This window comes from Thermobia domestica, chromosome 6 (assembly GCF_964235325.1).
Source record: "Thermobia domestica chromosome 6, izTheDome1.hap1.1, whole genome shotgun sequence".
NCBI lineage: Eukaryota > Metazoa > Arthropoda > Insecta > Zygentoma > Lepismatidae > Thermobia > Thermobia domestica.
In genome coordinates, this window is record NC_137459.1 from 287715852 (window position 1) to 287738207 (window position 22356).

A 22356-nucleotide genomic window follows, 5' to 3' on the forward strand; every position below is an offset into this window, starting at 1 on the left:
AGCAACAAAACTCGGGTCTTTCTTGCCCAACATATGCATTATATCAGTGATATACTCAAATAGATCAGATTTACTGCCAAAATCGTGTCATTATCAGTTCAGTATACGAAGCTGATGACGTTAAACAGCTTCTCATTAGTATCTACAATAGCTCATCATAAACTTTTTACACCACCTGCCTATTCACAAAGTTGAATCATTAGATTTCTAAATTATGCTATGTATAAATGCTGGAAGTCTTATATAACGGCATTGTCCGTTCGTCTGTCGACAGGTATCAGAGCAGAAATGGTAAGAAATATCGAGATGTGGGTTTTTGCAATCTATTCAGCGTTCCAAGAATAGGTTCCATTTCCTTCATTAACTCTCTATTCAAACCAAAAGTTGTTCAAATCAGCCATTTCCAGTTTCAGCGTTTATCACCATAGAACAAAAGTAGTAAGATACAGCAACAAGTGGTTTTCTTGCAAGCAATTTACCGTCTCAAGGAAAGGTACCATGACTACCCCGAACATTCTACCAAAACCAAAAGTGGTTGAAATTTAATATTCCTTCCACTTTCAATAGTAATTTCCATAGAACAAAAACGGTAAGAGATATCGAAACGCGATCTTCTACAATTGATTCATTGTCTTAAGAATAGGTCCCATCTTCTTTATTAAACCTGTATTTAAACCAAAAGTGACTCAAGTTAACAATTTCCGATTTGAACATTTATCGCCATAGAACAAACTGGTATTATATAGCGACAGTCGGTTTTCTGCAAACGATTCAGAGTCTCAGCAGAACCGTACCATCACAATCACAATACTACCAAAACTGGAAGTGGTTGAAATTTATTACCATTTCCGATTTCAATACTGATTTCCATATAACAAGCAAGATAAGAGATATCAAGATGGGAATTTTAGCAGTTGCTTCAGCTTCCCAAAAATAGGTTCCATATACTTTGTTAATCCTCTATTCAAACCAGAAGTGATTCAAATTCACCATTCCAGTTTGAACATTTATCACCATAGAACAAAAATCGTAATAGAGCGACAACCGGCCTTCCGCAGTCGATTCAGAGTCTCAGGACTACATACTATTACAGCCTGCAACATTCTAACGAAACCGAGAGTGGCTGAAATTAACAACTACTTCTGATTTCTATACTGATTTACGTAGAGCAAAAGCGGTAAGATACATCGAGATACAGTTTTTCGAAATTGATTCAGCTTCCCAAGAGTAATTTCCGTCTCCTCCTTTAACCATCTATTCAACCCGGAATTGGTTGAAATTAACAATTTCCGGTTCCAACCTTTATCGTCATAGAACAATAACAATAAGGTATTGTGAGTAATGGCTTTTTCATATGAATTCAGCGTGCGAGGAACAGGTTATATGTTTGATGTTATTGATTTATTACAACTAGTAGTTATATATGTACTGCTTGAAGTTTGAGTATTGAATTCGCATAGCTTGGATATCTACAATAGTTTCGCACTGTGAAACGAAAGTCACTTGCTCTGTTTCTATTCCAACCTTCGCTCGTTTGTTGATATAATTGTATTCGTTCATACTCCTTGTACGTATGCAACTATACTTGAACTGTTACAATTCCTACGCCATCTTGAATCTGGATAAGATATCAATTTACCGAGAACGAACTCATATTACCTACGTTATAGTTGTGACGTTAAGCCTCATTTTAACTTACCTTTATGTTGGTAAATAGTGTATATTCTCTCACGTATTTATAGGAATCCCTTCTGTAGTGTCATTTCGTCCACACATCTGATACTAATTGATTGAATGATTCCTATTTCCTCTAATTAGCGTTTGACCGCAGTTAATAGCTCGACTGGTTCCTATGCTCTGAACATCTTTCCCGGGATTTTCTAACGTGTTCAGCGTTTAACGTTAGCACATCTGAACCCTGGAAATCTGTCTTTAGATGGGGACAGAAATGTTTAATTTTATACCACATACTGGTCTTCGTCTGGAGACGCGAATTACACTGTATGGCAACGTCGCAGATAAAGACCCTCAGGGAAGATCTACCAATCCATCAAATAGTTCCATCGATTCTTTCCAGATGGCAGTTAAAGTCGATAGACTTTGACGCTAGCACTAATGATTAGCGTAATAATCGATGCAACTGTTTGATGGATTCGCGGAGCAACGCTAATCGTTCTAAGTTAATCTGCGACGATGCCACAGAGTGAAATTTTGATTCCCCATAGTGGCTGAAGGAAGCCCTGGAGGGTACATCATTGTATATCATGTTCGCTTTATGTCGATCTGAATAATAGTACTATTGTTTGTGGCCGCCATTAACCGACTTAAAAAAAAAATCTCAGTTTTGCATGCATGTATGTATGTAGAACTGTGCGCGATTATCTCGAGAACCGTTGGCCATATTTCGATGTAGTTCTCAATAATCGAATAAGCTATTCCCAAGCATGGCTTATACGCATATTTTTTAAAATGTTAATTAGTTAGTTATTATGTTCTTATAAACCAAAAAGCTCCTGCAACACTTAACGAGAAAAGCTTATCCTAAAATACCTGGACAGTTTTGAAAGATACATACCCTAAGGGGGACAGGGGGCTTAAATAGTTTAATGATGTTCACCAGATCTCCGAAAGTATCTTACGTAGGACCTTCGAAATTTGTTCAGTAAAACCTCTGTTTAGAGGAATCGAACGGGTTTCGCAAAAAAAAAAAAAAAAAAAAAAAAAAAAATCTGTTAAAGATTGATTCCCATGCAAAAAAAAAAAAAGTTCATTTTCATACTGAGATAAAATAAGATGCTGTACGTACCTCAGTCAATTTACAGTATTTATTTCTACTACGAATTAATTCACGTAAAGCTTACAATGAACAAGAAAATGCTGTACAAACGACCACACTTTAACTTAACTTTTCCAATAGTTAAAGATGGTTTCCTGTACACAACGCTGCTTGTCTGCTCAACATTCTGCAGAGTTTTTACCCTGAGAAACAATACTGAGCATACCAGTGTTATTTCGACGTAAATCAAATGTTACAGTTCCTTTAAATATTTGACAGAATCTTGATAAGTCTTTAGCCTACACAATTTTTTCCAATTCAATGTCTTATTTCTGTTCTTCCTCCACCTCGTCTTCTCTTTTCAGACTTTCCATATAATTTTCAATTAAAGCATGTATATCTGTCGTGTCTGCTTCGGTTTGCACATCACTGTTTTGATAATATATGTAACATCTCATAGAATATCGTATCTTTCTAAATGCTGCACTCCGAAACTTGAAATTTTCAGTTAAGAGACTTATTTTGATCTCCATTATACGTGTAATACAATTTCCGTTTTAACGAATAATTTAACACGATTTTCGCCAGTAAATTCATGGGACCATGAAATATTTCCGTTTAACACAAGTTTCCGTTTAATGAAGGGTCCGTTGAATTCAGGTTTTACTGTAGAAACGTTTACCTGGAAACCTAGGCTGTAAATGAGATTAAGTTTTGGGAATTGCATAACCAAAGGGGGAATGGTCTTAAATAGATTTTCTTTGTTATTTATTGATTTGCATTGAACATTGAAGTTGATGAAGAATGGGTTTGATCCCAGCCCGCTCAGTGTGGACTTTGTGGTGGACAAACACCGTGCTCGTGGGTTTTCTCGGGGTTCTCCCGTTTCGTCCCACTTTATTCATTCCACCATTCATTTATTTCTCATCATCACCGTCTCCTTTAGCGTAACCTGCGTCAAGTGGGACGTAAAACTGAAAGATTTCATTACATTTGAAGAAGAAAGGAACGCAGGGAGAGGAAGAGATAAAAAATATCATCCACGGTAAGACGCAAGTGTAGACGTCTGTTTATTATAATGCAATAAATTATCAACACTATCTACTTAAATATTAATATTAAACTGCATCTACCTTTATAAAATTGTTCAATTTCGTTACATTTTATTTTTGAAGTTTATATAAATCTATACTACTACTACTACTACTACTACTACTACTACTAATAATAATAATAATAATAATAATAATAATAATAATAATAATAATAATAATAATAATAATAATAATAATGCATAATATAAAGTTAATATTTTGTATAAAACAATCATTTTTTTTTCATCTAAACCTTATCAACATTAAGATTTAAATATTTGTAAACTCATGACGTTAGATGATTTCTACGGACTACACTGAAAAGTTTTTGGAAGTCAAGTGTTGCTTTCTCCACCTATTTTATTAAGTTTTAAACTTGGTTGTTGTATCGCACTTCTCATCACCTCGTAAATAAATCAACAATTTCATTATTTTTTAACACGAACGATTAAAGATTAAATCGGACCAAATATAATAACTGGACGAGCTTAAGGTTGGTTTAAAGGGATAAGTTTCGCCGATAGATGCCACTACAGTCTTCGTATCTCTGTCTTGTATTTTTTACCTTTCACAAAAATTCACGATTTCTCTTACAAATTTCAAGCTACAGACTTCAAATTTTTAGAGAAGGAACTTCATAACCTATGGAAGGCAATCCGTGCTGATTTATTATTTGCAAATTTCTTCATTATTGAAACAGTATATTGTTACAGATTTGGATATTCAGTTTCAACAATTAAGCCATTTCAACAATGAAGAAAATACTAAATAAAAAAACAATCGGCACGGATTGTTGCCTTCGATAGGTTATGGAGTTTCTTCTCTAAAAATTTAAAGTCGGTAGGTTTAAATTTGTAAGAGAAATCGTGAATTGTGGTGAAAGATAAAAAATACATAAGGGAGATACGAATACTGTAGTGACACCTATCGGCAAAACTTGTCCTTTAAAGCAACCTTAATAATAAACCATTAAGGACAAAAAAAGAAAAAAATCTACTCCTGGAAGTTTCAATTTCGTCCGGTAGATGTCAACCGTTGGATGATGTTTGCTGCCATCTAATTGTGCGATGTCTAACTTATAGCATCCTACAGTTAAACATTTTTGTTTCAATAGCAAAATAAAATGGAATATTGAAGCCACCATTATAGTTCCGTTACTCGTGAAATATATTAGCGGATTGATTTCACTAACGAACTCACACGAGGTAATTGCTGTAGCTATCGACGAGTGTTACAGAAATGCAGAATTTAAAAGTTCGTTTTTGTTCTAGTGTTAACGGATGTATAAATATACTATAATTAAAATCTTATAAGGCCCAGTAGCGTGATCCTAACACAATAAATTGAGTTTTAAGATCACGTAAATCGCAATATTTCTGGGAAAATAAGACCACCGTGTTTTATAAAGGTAAGAAAAGTTGGAAATGCATTTAAGCCTGTTGGTCACCGATTTATAACTCAGTCGCCTGAATAAATTAACCACATCCGTAGGAAATAATACGCATACAACAGTATACTCTGATTTTTCCGTTTGTTGGCTGATGGACATTGCCCGTTGAACAATGATTAATGTTGAAAATAATCATTCTTATTTGCTACTTAATACTGTAAGATGAAGATATAAATTACTAAATTATCAAAGTACTTCAAATGATTCACATTCTCGGAAAGTCGATGATTCATCCTCATTTTCTAGAAATTAATTTGACTCAATAATATTCAATAAATGATTGGCATAGTCTTGTAAACAACAAATAACATAAATCGAATTATCCTTTTTTAAATGTATGTTTCTTTGTTAATTCAGAAAAAAACGATCAGCAATCTATACTTTATATGATATTTAAGCATTTGAAATGTCGAAATTTGGTATTATAGCTTAAAAGTCGATAGTATACTCATACTCAATTACAGCTTTTACTTAAATCAGAAAAACCTATCACAACAGTTTTCTCTGAAAGCTCTTTTAATCTGCATTTAGCTTTAATGCATATGGGAATAGCAATCTAACCGAGAGGTTCATGTATTTTTGTGGGTAGTCAGTTCCCCAAGGGTGCAAAACTCCAGTCTGCCGAGCTTACTAATATAATCCTGTTGCTGATAGCATCTGCGGTTAAATTCGAGATACAGAATAGCAGCGTTTTCCACTCATGAAACAACCACATTTTGTTCATTGTTTTCATACAAGGGGAACACAACCTTGATGCTTATACCTACTGCCTACTGTATACAAGAAATTTCTTGTTGTAACTGTTATTGAATCATGTGTGGATGTCTTTGTAAATGTCAACAAACAAGAAATGGCAGGACATTAATTAGCCAAATAAACATTAATGCGACTACATACATCATTTCTGTAGATAGCAGAGAGGTTGGTGAGCAATGTTGTTTGTCTGAATGTCAGAATATCGATAGATTCAACTCCTGCTTGTGATGGCAAACTCCAGTCTTAGGTGGGTGCACGGTGGCTCAGTGGTAGTATGAATGTGTCAAGCCAATTCAGTGGACATAGTTGAATCGTCTCAGGTACTCAACTTCGGATCATGAGGTGCAATGTGTCGGGAATTTGAGTCACTCTGAAGAGCATGGGCGGATATTTAGCTGCCCTCGAAGTCTATGTGTTAATGCCCTTGTCGTATTGGAAATATATTAAGTGGAAGACGAAGGAGACATGTGTCCTGGTTGGAGCGAATTAAAGAAAACTATGCGAGTTTTGTTTCTCAGTCTGAAACTACTGTAGACCCCCAGTCTATGCGAATTCAATATTCAGACTTGAAATAGTGCATCTATAACTAATGGTTGAAAGTTAGGAATAAGACCAAATATAGAATTAGTTCCTCGGACTTTGAATCCGTACCCAAAAGACATTACTTATATCGCTTACTGATTTTGTTCTATGTAAATCAATATTGAAACTGGAAGTGCTAATTGATGTTTACCACTTCCGGTTACAATAAAGAAATAATATCAGATGTGAAAGATATTTTTGTCTTACTGCAACTATATTTTTTTAATATCTATTTTTATTCTATCCATAATGAGATCAGTGCTGTAATCACAAATCGTAGATTTACACCACTTTCAGTTTGAACAGGTAGCCAAAAGTTGAAGAATAAAAAAACAATCTGAAGACGTTGAATCTGACAGAAAAAAAGCTTCTCAATAACTCTTCCCGTATCAATATTTAAACCGGAAGTTCTAGTACATTTCAACCACTTCCGTTTTCGGTAAACTGATGCGGATAATGACGAGTTGTTCTCTTGATGCCCTGAATCGATTTCAGAAAACCGCTTGTCCTTATATGTTACCGCTTTTGTTCAGTGGCAATACACATTTAAACCGAAAATTGTTGATTTCTAAAATTTCCTGTTATAATAAAGGGCTAACATAGGAGATTGAACCTAACCTTAGGAACTTGAATCGATTACCAGAAACCGCTTCTAGATATATGTGGCCGTTTTTCCTCTTATACCTGTGAATAGACACACTAACGGACACAGCCGTTCAATAAGACTTCCGAAACACATATCTGGTCGGTGCAAAAATAATTGCGGTTTTCCCATTGCAAACTTTGAGACGCATGTAGGAATAAAGTGTAATTCATTTATGTTCACATAATATACCATTGCGAAGAGTGCATTCGGCTCTAGTGTGTAACGGACCAAAATTTTAGACCTTGATAGTTACAGACGTTTTTTAATGTTTTAACAAATAATATAGTTTTCATCTCCTAAAATAGATAGTTCTATGACAAAAAAAAAAAAAAAAAAAAAAGAATTTGTAGAATTATTTATTTTGTGGCAAAGATGTTTTATATGCAGAAAAGCTATAAATATATAGATTCGGATTATTTTTAACATTTAAAAATTATAATTATTATAAAATCTCTTTCCTGTTTACTTATGAATATTTTCATGTATTTGAATATTGTCATATGGTATAATTTAATGTTCCCTTTTAATAATTGTAAACCTATGTATAATGTTATGACTATGACTATGTTCTAACTTGTTCGAAGAAAAGAAGGAAAGAGATATACTGTGGTTGATTAGAAGAAGTAAAATTATAATGGATCTAGTTTGTTAACGACTGGATATAGTTAAAATAATCTCATTGTGACATGGAGATAATAATAAATATGTGTGAGTAAACTAGTTGCGGGTTCCCTCAACTTATTATTCTTTACCTCATCTTAAAATGGATCATCTTATTATTTTGGTATATCTATATACAGGCGTAATAAAATGCAAGTAAGGAAATTAAGTTTTGACGTTGGAGCTGTTGTTCTTTTGATTTATAGAATCCTGAAGTAGTGTAGATATGTGTATATATTTCCTAACTTGTACTGGATGGCTAAAGGAGATATATGAGAGTCGACTAGTGATATTACAGGCGGATTCCACGTATAAATAATAATTCAAGTTCGAGCCGATGTTATGCCGAACTGAATAAAATAATGATTGGTGTGGAATCCGATGTACTTAATGAATCACTCTGTTGACCTTATTTTGATGTTCGCCCTTGTACATGTAGATGTTATATTATGTGACTGCACACTTCCTGGCCAGTTTACTTTATGCTTATGTCGAATAATCCTGCTATGCTTAAAGACAACGCCTAGTAATACAAAATACCTTTCACAGTTAGGGATTCCAATCTAAGGCGAATATGGAGAAGCGATGTCCTGAACCTTTTTATTTGATGTAACAATTCTCTATGTTGTCGAATGAGAAACGAGAATGTTATAAGTGATGCAAGATGGTTTGGTCGTGACTGTTTTTGTTTGTATGTTTCGGGCTCTCCAACCAATAATGAGCAGAATGCAAATTAGAACGATTTTATTAAATGAGTTCAAACTCGGACAAGAATCTGCTCGCAATATCAACCAACTATTTGGCCAGGGCACTGCCAATGAACGTACAGCTCAACATTGGTTCCAAAAATTTCGCCGAAAGCCGAGAGCCTTGAAGTTGAGGAGGGTCGCGGACGTCCTGCTGCGATTGACAACTAATTGAAAGGTCACTGTTTGAGCGGACTCAAGCAAAACAACACGAGAGGTTGCAAAGGAACTATATATTGTTCATTTAACAGTTGTTCCACATTTGCACTTAATTAAAAAAAAAAAAAAAAAAAAACTTGACAAATGGATGCCTCATGAGCGGAACGTAAACCAAAAACTTCGCCAATACGAAGTGTGCTCTGCGCTTCTTATTCGCAACAAAAATGATTAATTTCATGATCGCATTGCAACCTGCTACGGAAAATATATTTTATACGACAACCGATGGCTCTTCGTGTAGTGGATGGACAGAGAAGCGCCACCAAAACACTTTTGCAAACCTAAGCTGCATACAGAGAAGATTTTAGTTGCGGCACGGAGAATTATTCTCTACAACTTCTTGAATCCTGGCGGAACCATCAGATCAGCGAAGTATTGTCAGGAATTTGACAGAATGCACTAAAAACTGAAAGTTATGCCCACCATTGGTCCATCGCAAATGACCACTTATGCTCCATGACAACGCCAGACCGCATGTTTCACAAATCATTGCGCAAAAGTTGAATGGAAATTCTACCGCATCTAGCGTTCTCGCAAGACCTCTCACCAACCGATTACCAGTTTTTCAGGCACCTCGATAACTTCGTGCAACAGGAGGTCTTCAATACACAAGCAGCAGCTAAAATGGCCTTCGAAGAATTCAGCGCTTTTAAAACTCTACACTTCAATGCTCCTGCAATAAATTTACTTGTTTCTTGTTGGCAAAAATGCATAGATTGTAATGGTTCTTATTTTGATTAATACACTTAATTCTAAGCTGAGATATACTGACTTAATGTTGATACTCCAAACCCGCAAATATTTTTGCACCAACCATGTACATAGCATAGTTTGTGAGTTTGAATGATGGTAGAGTACTTACTTCTGGTGGGAGAGGTCCGTGGTTCGATCCCCCATCACACGATTGTGGCGGACAACATCGTGTCTGTGGGGTTTCAAGAAATTCTTTTGTTTCCTCCATATTATCATTCCATCAATAACTTCATAATCATTTACTTTCACTTATCAGTCGTTTTCTTTAGCCTAAAGGACATAATTGTGGGACACAAAACTAAAAATTCACTTTCATTTTTCCGAGTCTTAAGCAAAAACAATTGACTTTTTTCTGAGTTACAATAATCAAATACCAGAAAAGCACCTTTAGCTATAAGATCTTTTCCTTTTGTACATAAGTTTTCTTTATCTGTAAGTGGATAATGTACTTAATTCTTAAGGCTATCATCAATTTATTATATTAAATAAATTCAGAATTAAATAAACCCTTAAAAAAGGCGAAATCTATCGCGCGTGGAAGTTTAATTATTTACAAAATGCTACTAAATAAAATAACTTTAACTATTTGTTCCTTGGTTGATTAGAAATTTAGAGCCCATTTCAAGAGTAAGTTAATACGACACGTGGAACTATAGTTTAACGTTATCTGAAGTGCATCAGCTCCCACCGGGAATCATAGTCGTGTCCCCACGCTGGAGGTGCCTACTCTAAAAATATAGCCACGAACTACTTCTAACTGACAATTTGTTTACATTATATACAAACAACATATTTGATAACTTGATAATTAGGACATCATCAAATGTCATCTACATTTTTGGATTATAAAATGATCTCGAAGCAGCTATTGGCTTACTTAATAGCGTTTCCCATGTACTATCTACCTTACCTTCTAAATTTTCAATATTTACACTTTCGAGCTACAAAATGAGATAAGAAAATATGGTGATCGTTAGAAAAAAATCGCATTCGAGATTTCGACGGATTTACCGCTTCATGGCCTATACATTAGAGAAAAGAGACGGCATCTGTCCGTGTTTTTGTCCGTTCGTCCTGATGCACACTTATGTACAAAATGATTGTTGCATATCTATAACTGGCTTTTTATAAGAATATAATTTGATAATGATTTTGCAGGGTACCTTTAACACTGATACTATGTGTATAATCGGGAAATGTGTGGTAAATTTCATAGGAAAAGAATTATAAATAAGAAAATTAGAATGAGTAAAACAGAATGTTGCTAAACTGACAATAAAGTTTTATTTCGTTTTATCGTTCTTATTTGCAGCTCTTTCGACATGAAATTTGCCACATATATGTCTTTGCCGATTATACATATACTAACATTATAAGAAATACCGGTTAAATTCGTTATCAAATTATAATCCTACAAAAACATATTTATAGACATGCGACACTAATTTTGGACATGAGTGTACATTCGACTAATGGTCATACAGTTCAATATATCGAAACTAAATTTTAAACTTAAGGTTTGTATGTTATTCTTCAATGATAGTCTACTCAATGGTGAAAAATCAAAATTTGCGATTTCCTCAAAAATGTCTTGAACGATTTTGTTTGTTTATGTTCTATAATTCAGTTTTGCACTAACAACTACATAGATGGTATAAGCCATTTAACTGAAAAAAATATAAAAAAGAGGCGTTTTTTCGAACGATTTTTTTTTCAAAAAAAGTGCGAATTTTGTTTCGTATTTCATAAATAAATATGCCACTAACAACCTGGCAATGTGACATAACTCATTTCTTCTGAGGAACGTACAAAATATAGTTTATTATGGGATGTGAGTTTATTCGGACGATTTTCTATATAAAAATGCAGGCTATTTTGTTCATATTTTATTTAAAAAAATGGACTTCATTTATATCCCTATAATGCTGTGTAAATGACTATTTAGGAATAAATTTAAATGACTCAGGTATTTAGTTTGTATTTCATAAATAAATATTTCATTACTATTCTTATGATATTGCAAAAATAATTTCCATGAGAAAATCCACAAGGGGCTAGCTAACTCTTGAGGTGAGTTCATTTTTTTAAAGTTTTGTGAAATACGACGTCTGCGATTTTATTTCACACACATATTTCATTAATAACACTAACATACACTGAAGAAAAGGTTTGGTCAGATTGACCAAAAATATTTGCTGGTGACTAAATCGTTTGGTCAATATAGCTCCAACCAAACGTTTGGTCACCAGCACAAAATCATTTGGTTACGATTTGTTTGGTTGCAGGAACCTCGTGTTTGGTTACCAGTACCAAATATGCATTTGGTAATTTTGACCAAACAATGACCAAATAAGTAGGATTTGGTTCGGAATACCAAAAATTTGGTTAAATGACCCAGATTTGGTTCTTGCAACTAAATAATTTGGTTGTAAATACTAAACCTGTATTTAGTGAAATTGACCAAAACATTTGGTAGAAATTACCAAATACTGTTGGTATAGGTACTGAACTGAAAATAATATGGTTATCGCAAAAGTCATGGGAACTAACAAATATGGCAATGGAAAGTTAGTACATGTGTAAATATTACGTATAGGTTGGGTGAAAATACACATCCCATAATAACTCATTTAACATTTAAATCATTTTATAAAATACAAACCAATCAGCAAAAAGTCACCAATCTTGTGCACTTCATGATACGTTTCCACTTATTTCAAACCATCTGTGTTAAATGATTCCCACCAACAAAAGCCCTAACGGAATTACCACAAAATGAAATGAAATATGCCATTGAGGCTAAAGGAGACGGTGATGAGAAACGAATGATATTGTGGAATGAAGAAACTGGGAGGAAACGGGACAACCACGAGGAAACCCACGCACACGATGTTTGTTTACCACAAAGTTTATTTGACGCGAGCTTGGAGCGAACCAGGGACCCCATGCACCAGAAGTGAACGCTCTACCACTGTACCACCGCGGCTCCTCTCCACAAAATAATTTGTTTTAGGTACTATGTTTGTGCCTTTATGTCAAAGGTGACGGGTGAATTATGGAAGGGAATGATTGTAAAAAATGGTGGAATGTGAATGCGTGAGGAAACGGAGAAACCTCGAAAAAATCATGGACACAATAATGTTCACCACAAACTCTCGTGGGCGGAAAGAATTGTGATTTTTTAGCAATTACTTCTGGTGGTCCCTATGAATTTTACCTATACCAAGTGAGATATTTTCATGTCAGTGCAAATCTTTTAGGGGTCAGTAAGAAGTAAATTAGGGAACTTATATTTATTCAATAATTATTTTCAATGGTGTTCCAAACGTAAACTTCCACGCTTTTATTAACGCATTTCTCAGGAAATATCGATCTCACAGGAAGAATTCCCATATTTGAATTTCATATGAAAAGTTCTTCAAAATTATGCTTCATATTTGGGATTTGTTTTAGTATCTCCCCCAAATCCATCGACGGCTCCGGAGCCACTACTATGCCGTAGAGTGAGCTGTTCTTAACTGCCTCGTCTATATGAATACCCACCGTCAGATCCCGTTGCTAACGCTCGGGCACCAATGCTGCGCTTTTGTCCTCGCTCAGTTAGATGGCATTCCTGCTTTTTAGTGGCCACATAGCATAAGTTGGTTCATATTTAATGCACCGTAGTTCCTATGCTATACGTTCACACTACATTTATATTCATGACTGCATCACAGTTACAAATAACGAATAGTAACCAATACCAAGTGAGCCAGAGTCAATACCAAGTGATCTGGGGAAGAAACTAAACAATATTCCTTATTTCTTTCGTATATTTTAGATTTTGTGCATCTGTAAACTGTGAATGCACCAGTTTATTTTGCAAACTTCTGGTGTTAGTGCCGGAAGTTTCTGGTAGAGGAATAGGAAATGCCCCGACCCCTGCCCCTATAATTTTGCTTTCTGCCCTAGCGTCGTCAATACAACTTGCCCGCTTCATCTGTATATAAAGGCCTAAATGTTACGCCAAACTTACGGCCACTAAAATAATCAATACACATTACATTACAGTAACAAAAATATATACGAAACAGTAAGCTTACCTCGCTTTACACAATTAATCACACACATCAAATATTCATTCTGTGCTGCTAAATAGTCATTTTTATTTGTCACTTACATACGCTCAAAATACTGATATTTTCCATAAAGATTACCCAGAAATCAAATCTGTAAACGTGAATTTGTAACTGAACACTTTGGTCAGGAAAACCAAATTTTTACCAAATCTCTTAAGATTTGATTGGCAAAACCAAATTAATCAACCAAATGTTCTGACCAAAAAATATAATATTCATGATCAAACACGTTTGGTATGAATTACCAAATTTTGGTTAAACTAACCAAATAAAGTAACCAAATGCCCTGACCAAACAACTTTGGTGTTCCTGAACAAGCCACTTTTTTCAGTGTAAAGTATAAATAAGTAATTTTCTTTTCTAAGGAATAAGAAAGCTTAGTCCTTTCACCATACATTTTATTCTATTTATATCATGACACTAGTAGGACTTACAAGGTTTTAAGTTAGTACATAAGGCTACGCTCGAGTCGAGTCGAGTCGAGATTTAAGCCTGTCTCGACTCGTCTCGAGAAAATGTCTCGACTCGACTGGATTTTGGGACGAGACATCTCGAAGTTTGAGTCGAGACAAAATATACGAGTTAAAATATACGCACACATCAGCCAGAATATTATGACTACCTAATTGTGTATATGTCCACTTTTAATACGTTTAACAACGGCGACGAGTCTTGGCACGGGTGCAATGATCCTTGGTAAGTCGCTGGAGAGAGTTGGCTCCAAATGTACACACACAGGTCACCTAATTCCCGTAAAATCAGGGGAGGGAGGCGATGCTCTCTGATGTGTTTCTGAGTATCACGTTTAGTCATATCCCAGATGTGTTCGATTGGGTTCAGAACCGGCGAGTTGAGGGGCCAGCACATCGCTTGGAACTCGCCCCTATGTTTCTCGAACCACTCCATCACAATCCTGACCTTGTAACACGGTGCATTATCTTGTCGAAAAGTGCCACTGCCGTTGGGAAACATGGTCGTCATGAAAGGATGTATGTAATCTGCAAGCAGTGTGCGATGCTCCTTGCCCGTCATGGTGCCTTGCTCGAACTCCACTGGGCACATGGATGCTCATGTGAATGTTTTCCAGAGCATAATTATGCCGCCTCCAGCTTGTCTCCGTCCCGCAGTACAGGTGTCAACGAGCTGTTCCCTTGGCGCACGACGGATTCGCACTCTCCCATCGTCATGATGAGGAAGGTATTGGGATTCATCAGACAATGCAACACTCTGCCACTGCGCCAAGGTCCAGTGGCGAGGGCCACGTGTTCATTTCAATCGTAGTTGCCGATATCGTTTTGTCAACATTCGCACATGGTTGGGTCGTCGACTGTGGAGGCCCATTGTTAGGAGTGTTCGGTGCACTGTATGTTCAGACACACTTATACTGTACTTTGCCCAACATTAAAGTCTGATGTAAGTTCCGTCACAGTTCGCTGATAGTCCTGTTTTACTAGTCTGCCCAGCCTACGACGTCCGACATCTATAATGAGGTGGAGGGCACCTAACTCGACGTTTGGACGTCGTTTCCCCTTGGTTTCGCCACTTGTTTAAGACACTCACCACAGCACTCCTCGAACACCCGACAAGTCCTGCAGTTTCCGAAATTCTCATGCCGAGTGTTTCTGACTGAATACTTTCTTTAGAATAATATTAAAAATTATAAAAAAGATTTTCAAGTATTCGAGTCGAGTCGAGAATTTTACGAGCAGTCTCGACTCGACTCGTGTCTCGGCTCAAAAATTCGAGTCGAGAAATACACTGCTCCACAAAATTTAAGCAACCCGAGAGAACGTGGTATAAGGGACATGTGGGGCCCATTCAACACTGGTTAGTGGCATGCACATACACAGAGACACATAGACAAGGTAGCACCCACTCTATCGCATAAGCAGCACCGTTGCAAGCGCGGTGAACAACTTATGCCATGAGGCGTACACCACAGCCCAGTAGTGTCTGAGGCTCGGAGCATTGAGTTAGTGATTCTTGTATGGGGTACACACCTTGCAATGGCTGGTAGACAACATTTGAGTGACTTTGGCCGCTGGCGAATAATTGGGCGCTTGGAATTGGGCCGATCGCAAGTGGAAGTGGCGCAGAAATTCAACGTGAACAAAAGTGTTGTGTGGAGGCTGTGGAGTCGCTTCCAAAATGGAGGTGAAGTCAGTAGACGTTATGGAGAAGGCCGTCCGAAGAAGACTTCGGCCGTCGAGGACCGATTTCTCACAATTTCTGCCGAACGTAACTGTCAAACTTCATGCTCTCAACTGGCCAATGAGTTGTTTCAGGCTACAGGACAATGCGTGAGTCGTGGAACTGTTCGTCGGCGGCTCAATAGAACAGGGCTATATGCAAGAAGGTCTGTGCTGTGTGTGTCATTGAAACTGGAGCACAAACGTGCGCGTTACATATGGTGTCAGGAAGATGTTGCATGGAAGGAACACCAGTGGGTGCGTGTCATGTTCTCCGATGAGTCAAGATTCAGCCTGTCGTCAGATTCTGGTCGACTTTAGTGTGGAGAGTGCCAGGAACACACTATCATCTAAACTTCATTGCTGAACGGCCGTCCTATGGCGGTGGTTCCATTATGGTGTGGGGTGGAATTATGCCGGATGGGAAAACGGACCTCCATCTTGTGCAACATGGCACTTTGATAGCACAACTTTACCGGGATGAAATTCTCAATACACATGTGCTCAATTTCCGCGGAGCATTTGGCCCAGACTTCCTGTTCGTGGATGACAATGCCCGCCCACACCATGCACATCTTGTATCCGAGTATCTGGAGAGCGAAGACATTACGCGTATTGCATGGCCTGCATATTCGCCGGAATTGCATCCCATCGAGCATGTGTGGGATGCTCTTGGGCGGCGAATAGTGCAGCGCAGTCCACCAGCACACACTCTCCCTGACCTGCAAACAGCTCTCCTCAAGGAGTGGCGCCATCTGCCGCAAGACTTAATCAAGACTCTGATTTGCAGCATGGAGGCTAGATGTCGTGCCTGTATAGCTGTTCGTGGTGGTCACACGCCATATTGACTGCCTATGCCCTCGCACAATCCAGCTTCACCTGTTGAGGTATAGTTGTGCTAAACTTTTTGGTCACTCTGTACACCCTAACTGTATTGTTCGTCTTCATTTGTGTTACATTGTGCATCTGGACCGTCTGTTTATTATACGTGGTGCAGTGATCGTGTCGTTTTATTTTCTGCCACTTTATTCGAGTTGCTTAAGTTCTGTGGAGCAGTGTAAGTTTATCTCGTCTCGAATTTTATGAAGTTTGTCTCGACTCGAATCTCGACTCGAATTTGAGTTTAGTGGAGTCGAGATTCGAGACATGTCTCGACTCGTGCGCATCCCTATTAGTAGATATGAATAGTATGCTGCCCTCAAGGGGTTTCGGGTTGCATAAAGTTCTAGACGAAAACTAGTTAAAAATTCTCAATCCTTATCATAAACGTGTTATTCATATACCTAAAATGTAAGTTTCACATGGTTCTCTACACTGTCTTTGGCAGAATTTATTATTATTTTTAAGTCATTTACTAAAATTATAATACATGTTGGAGCGTAGGGAAGGGTCTTAATTCTCAATCTTAATTTTATTTACGTGATTTCGGGAATTAATTTACAATATTATATTATCTTGATAATAGTAGAACACGAGAGAGATGGATAGAGAGAGAGAGAGAGAGAGAGAGAGAGAGAGAGAGAGAAATCAATAAATGAAATAAACAATATAAGTGAATTATTTTCGTAAAACTTGGTGAAACACAATTCTGTGAGGACCTAAATAAAGACCAAGAAAGGATACTATTCTCCTTTAAACATGCTAAACTGCTAAACTGCTACTCTGTACTCTTCTCGATTTACCATAAATAAATCAATAATTGCACACTATAAAATACTTATCTGGACTTTTTTTTTAAATGAAATAAGTTGGCTGGTTTGAACTGTTTCTGAGAACGTCGAATATCTAGATTTCATTTATCAGTTAACTTGCATTATTTGAGGATGCAAAGAATATTTCTAGACCGCACAGCCGAGTGAAATATGACATGTTTGTCGTGACTTTCAGAAATGTAAAGGATTGTCAATTGATGATAGATTGATCTGATTCTTCAGTGGTGTAGTATTACTCCATTAATACAAAAAATGAGTTTCGTTTCACAGCGTAAAACTATGGTATACTTTCAAACTATGCGAATTAAATACTCAAACTTGAAGTAATACATCTATAACTACTTGAGCAGACGAGAAACATCACTGACTCCATATCAGAAAACAATATTACTTACTCTCTATACCTTACTGGTTTTGCTTTACGGATATCAAAGGGGGCACAGTGTCTCAGTGGTAGAACGCTTATCTTGAGTACGTGAAGTCCCTAGTTCTATATTCATATCAACTAAGTTTGTGGTAGACAACACCGTGTTTATGAGTTCACCAATTCTAGTTTGAACAGTTATATAAAAGTAGAGAAAAACTCGTTCTTGAGACGCTGAATCTGAGTAAAGAAAATCAATATCTCTTTCCATTTTTGCTCTATGAAAATAAATATAAGATTAGAAGAACTAGTAAACTTTAAACGCTTCTGGTTTTGATATACTATTGTAGGTGGTGCTGGTATGTTCTCTTGAGATGCTGAATCGATTGAAAAATACCTCTTCTTGCTATCTCTTTACCCTTTTCTCCATGACTACCAACGTTGAAACTGGAAACAGTTGATTTTTATCTCTTACAATTTGATTAGACAATTAACGGAGCAGATGAAACCTATTATTGGGACTCTGAATAGACTTTTCATCACTGGATCTGTAACGAAAAAGAACATTTGAGATCACCAACGTAAGATGCTATAAAGAGAATGACGTAACATACAGCCTGCTACCTAGCGAATAGTTTCGGACTAGCAAGAACTGCCCTTTTCAATCTATCTACGTTTTCCGAAATTCGAACTGGACGAGAAGGACCAGGTGGTTTCTTTTTCATCACAGATCCAGTTCTTTTAAACTTTGCAACCCATCGGAGTGTAATGTTTCGGTCTGGGACTGTACCTCGACGATCGTCATTATACCTAAACTTTCTACGGAAAAGACGTTGAACCGTGACCACAGAATAATTGTTTCTAAAGAACTAATCGACAGCGAACACACGATGCTCTACGCTCCAACACTCCATAGTGATTGAAACTACATTGTTTGGGCTGTTTGCCAACTGTCGCTCAAAATCAATACCCTTACTCGTCGCCGAGTACAAGTGGTTTAAAAGCATGCATTTCCTCTGCTCCACCCTGTATAATCCTTGAGATCAAAATCATGTCGCTACGCGTAGGTGATTCGCAAAACATCTTTGCTAATAGCGGTGTTATGACAATTTCAAGTCTCTGGAGTGAAAGTTGAGTTCGACGACCACTGAACTATAAAATAATCATACGTAGTATTGTTGCAATTTATCATTGGACAGTGTGCCTTCTTGAATATATAGCCAACCGTTATCAACTTTACCTATAGGCAGGTGTGCCAAAGAAGTGTGTCAATAGGCAGGTAGCATAGGTAGGTAGCACATACTCTAATACACAACCTAACTCCTTCATCATTCACGCATTCTCAAAGAAGGTCACCTCTTCCACTTTTCTTCATAGGTACTTGATGAAGTGGAAATTGTATCTTTTCACATGTGCTTGTGGAAATACATACAATAATGCTTTTTGTTAACAAGGGGTTAACAAACCAACAAATGAGGGGGAACTTCAGAAAGTATGAAAAACCAGTACTCTTTTTTAGGAAGTGAATTGTAAGATTGAGTTATTTTGAAGATCGATTACACATTTAATTATTTAAATACGTATACTATATATCATTCCATAGACATGTTGAAATGATTTTTTTTAGTTTTACGTCCCACGATTATGCCGGTTAGGCTAAAGGAGACGGTGATGATGAGAGATGAATGAAATGGTGAAATGAAGAAAGTGGGGGAAACGGAAGAACCCCGAGAAAACCCACGCGCACGGTGTTTGTCCACCACAAAGTTCACTTGGCGGGAGCAGGGTTTGAACCCAAGACCCCGAGCACTAGAAGTGAACGCTCTACCACTAAGCCACCGCGGCCCCTCCATAGACATGTTGTCGTCAACTATGAATTAATAATTCCAATGACAGTAACAAATTAACGAAATGCATTAAACCAGTAATCGTAAATGAATTGAACCAGTAATTTCATTATTTCATGAGTAAATCAGGGTTTCTTACACAAATAGCAAACATGTTATTTGTATAGATTCTCATTTTAAAAAGAATATGCTCTTGTAATGATATGCAATACTCGACTGATCCTGGGGCCGTGGTGGTTCAGTGGTACAGCAATCACCTCTGGTGCATGGGATCCCTGGTTCGATCCAAGTTCTCGCCAAGTGAACTTTGTAGTGGACAAACAGTGTGTGTGTGTGTTTTCTCGGGGTTTTTCAGTTTCGTCCCACTTTATTCATTCCAACATTTCATTCATTTCTCATCATCCTTTATCCTAGCCGGCATAACCATGGGACTTAAAAAAAATATTTAATTTCATTTCATTTCTTCGACTGATCTTGGTCTTACTGTTTCATTGCTGCTGTGCTTAGATCTTTTGATAATATACAATACTAATCATTTGCTCGTAGTTGTACATTTATCAATTTGTGTCAAATGACATTGGTTAAGTTTAATTGATCAAACTTGCATTTGCATATCATGTGCAAGCTTGAGCGCTATAATATAAACTCTAGATACTCAATTATGCTACTAACTGTTGGGAAATTAATAATTGCTCGTAAACTCCTAGTCAACATTCCGTACGAAGCTATGAAAATGAAAACGAAATATTTGAGTTTTACGTTCCATGGTTATGCCGGTTAGGCTAAAGGAGACGGTGATGATGAGTAATGAATAAAATGGGAGAACCCCGAGAAAACCCATGCACAAGGTGTTTGTCCACGACAAAGTTCACTTGGCGGGGGCTGGGATCGAACCCGGGACCCCAAGCACCAGAAGTGAACGCTCTACCATTGAGCCACCGCGGCACCGCGGATTTTATGAACAAAATACTTCCTAGAGTATGACGTCATTACTTGGTACTTTGATCATCTTCTGCTCAAAAACACAAAACTCTCTTTCTTGTGTTATGATATACTAAATGGCTAACTACTCCCAAATTTCAGATTTTTCTATCCAGGCCCATTGGAGACATTAGCCAGTGAAATATGCTAAATTGGCATTATTTCTCAACTTTACGATTTTTTACAGGCCTTTGGGAGCAGCTACAGAACTTATGACCCCGGACTACATGCACTCACAAATTTAGACCTCTACATCAGTTGTTTCCTCTTCCCAAACATGTTTTCAATGTCCAAAAATGCTGCTACTGCAGACCCTGATTTCACCCCCTTCAAGTGGTATTAGGCAAAAGTGTTAAGAGATCAAAGTTTTAGTTCTGCACGAGATGGAGACGCCCAGCAATTTTCAGTTTGGTAGGACAAATGCACGCTGAGATATTCAAAACAACGTAAACGCTTAAAATTGAAAAAAAAAACGCAAAATGGCGCCAGCCCCTGTATCGCCATGGGATGTTGAAAAAATAATTAATTGTGATTTTGAAGTACCCTGATATAGGATAAACATTCATGAAAAAAAATAGAGTTTTTGGAGATGGTCGAGCGGCCCATGCTTGACCACTTAAGAGTGGATTGACTCGGAGATGAAACGACAAAGGCGCTTTCTGAACACAAAGAATGCCAACAAAATTCAAAAGTTTCATGCTGTGTCTGTCATTAGTGTGTGTGTGTGTAAATGAAGCTTCACTTTGAAAACAATGTGTTCGCAGTACCAAACGAAAACAATCTCCTCCTATTTCTAATGCTGAAAACTCTATTTTCCATTGTTTAAAATGAGAATCTGAGTGCCAAATGCTTTCCCAATGTTAAGCCTATAGGCATCTCGTTTTCTGGTGATTATTCCTTAATTGTACATCCAGTCGGCACGTATGACACCTTATGACACTCAGCATACGCTTTCGAATCAGCGTGTCAAATTTGATTAAGAACGATTCAGTCATCTCGTAGGAGTATCCGGACAAAGGAATGCTTAAGTCGAGTAAAGAAGAGCTTCCTTCCAATAAATGAATCTTGCCTTCTTTTACTTAGATGTTTGGGACAAGAGGCGGATGTTGAAAGAACTAAATTCGACAAAAAAATAATAATAAAATAAAATAAAATAAAAATAAAAAAAATAAAAAAATCAAGCAAAGAGAATAAACATATTGCAATAATGCAATATATATATATATATATATATATATATATATATATATATATATATATATATATATATATATATATATATATATATATATATATATATATATATATATATATATATATATAAACTAGAAAATCACTGTTTGTGACTCTAAATCTCCCGAACCGCCCGACCGATCTCGATTAAATTTGTAACATGGATGAGATTAGAGGCTGGGCTGGTTTTAGGCTATTTACTTTGATGGTAGAACTGAGAGTTGGGGGAG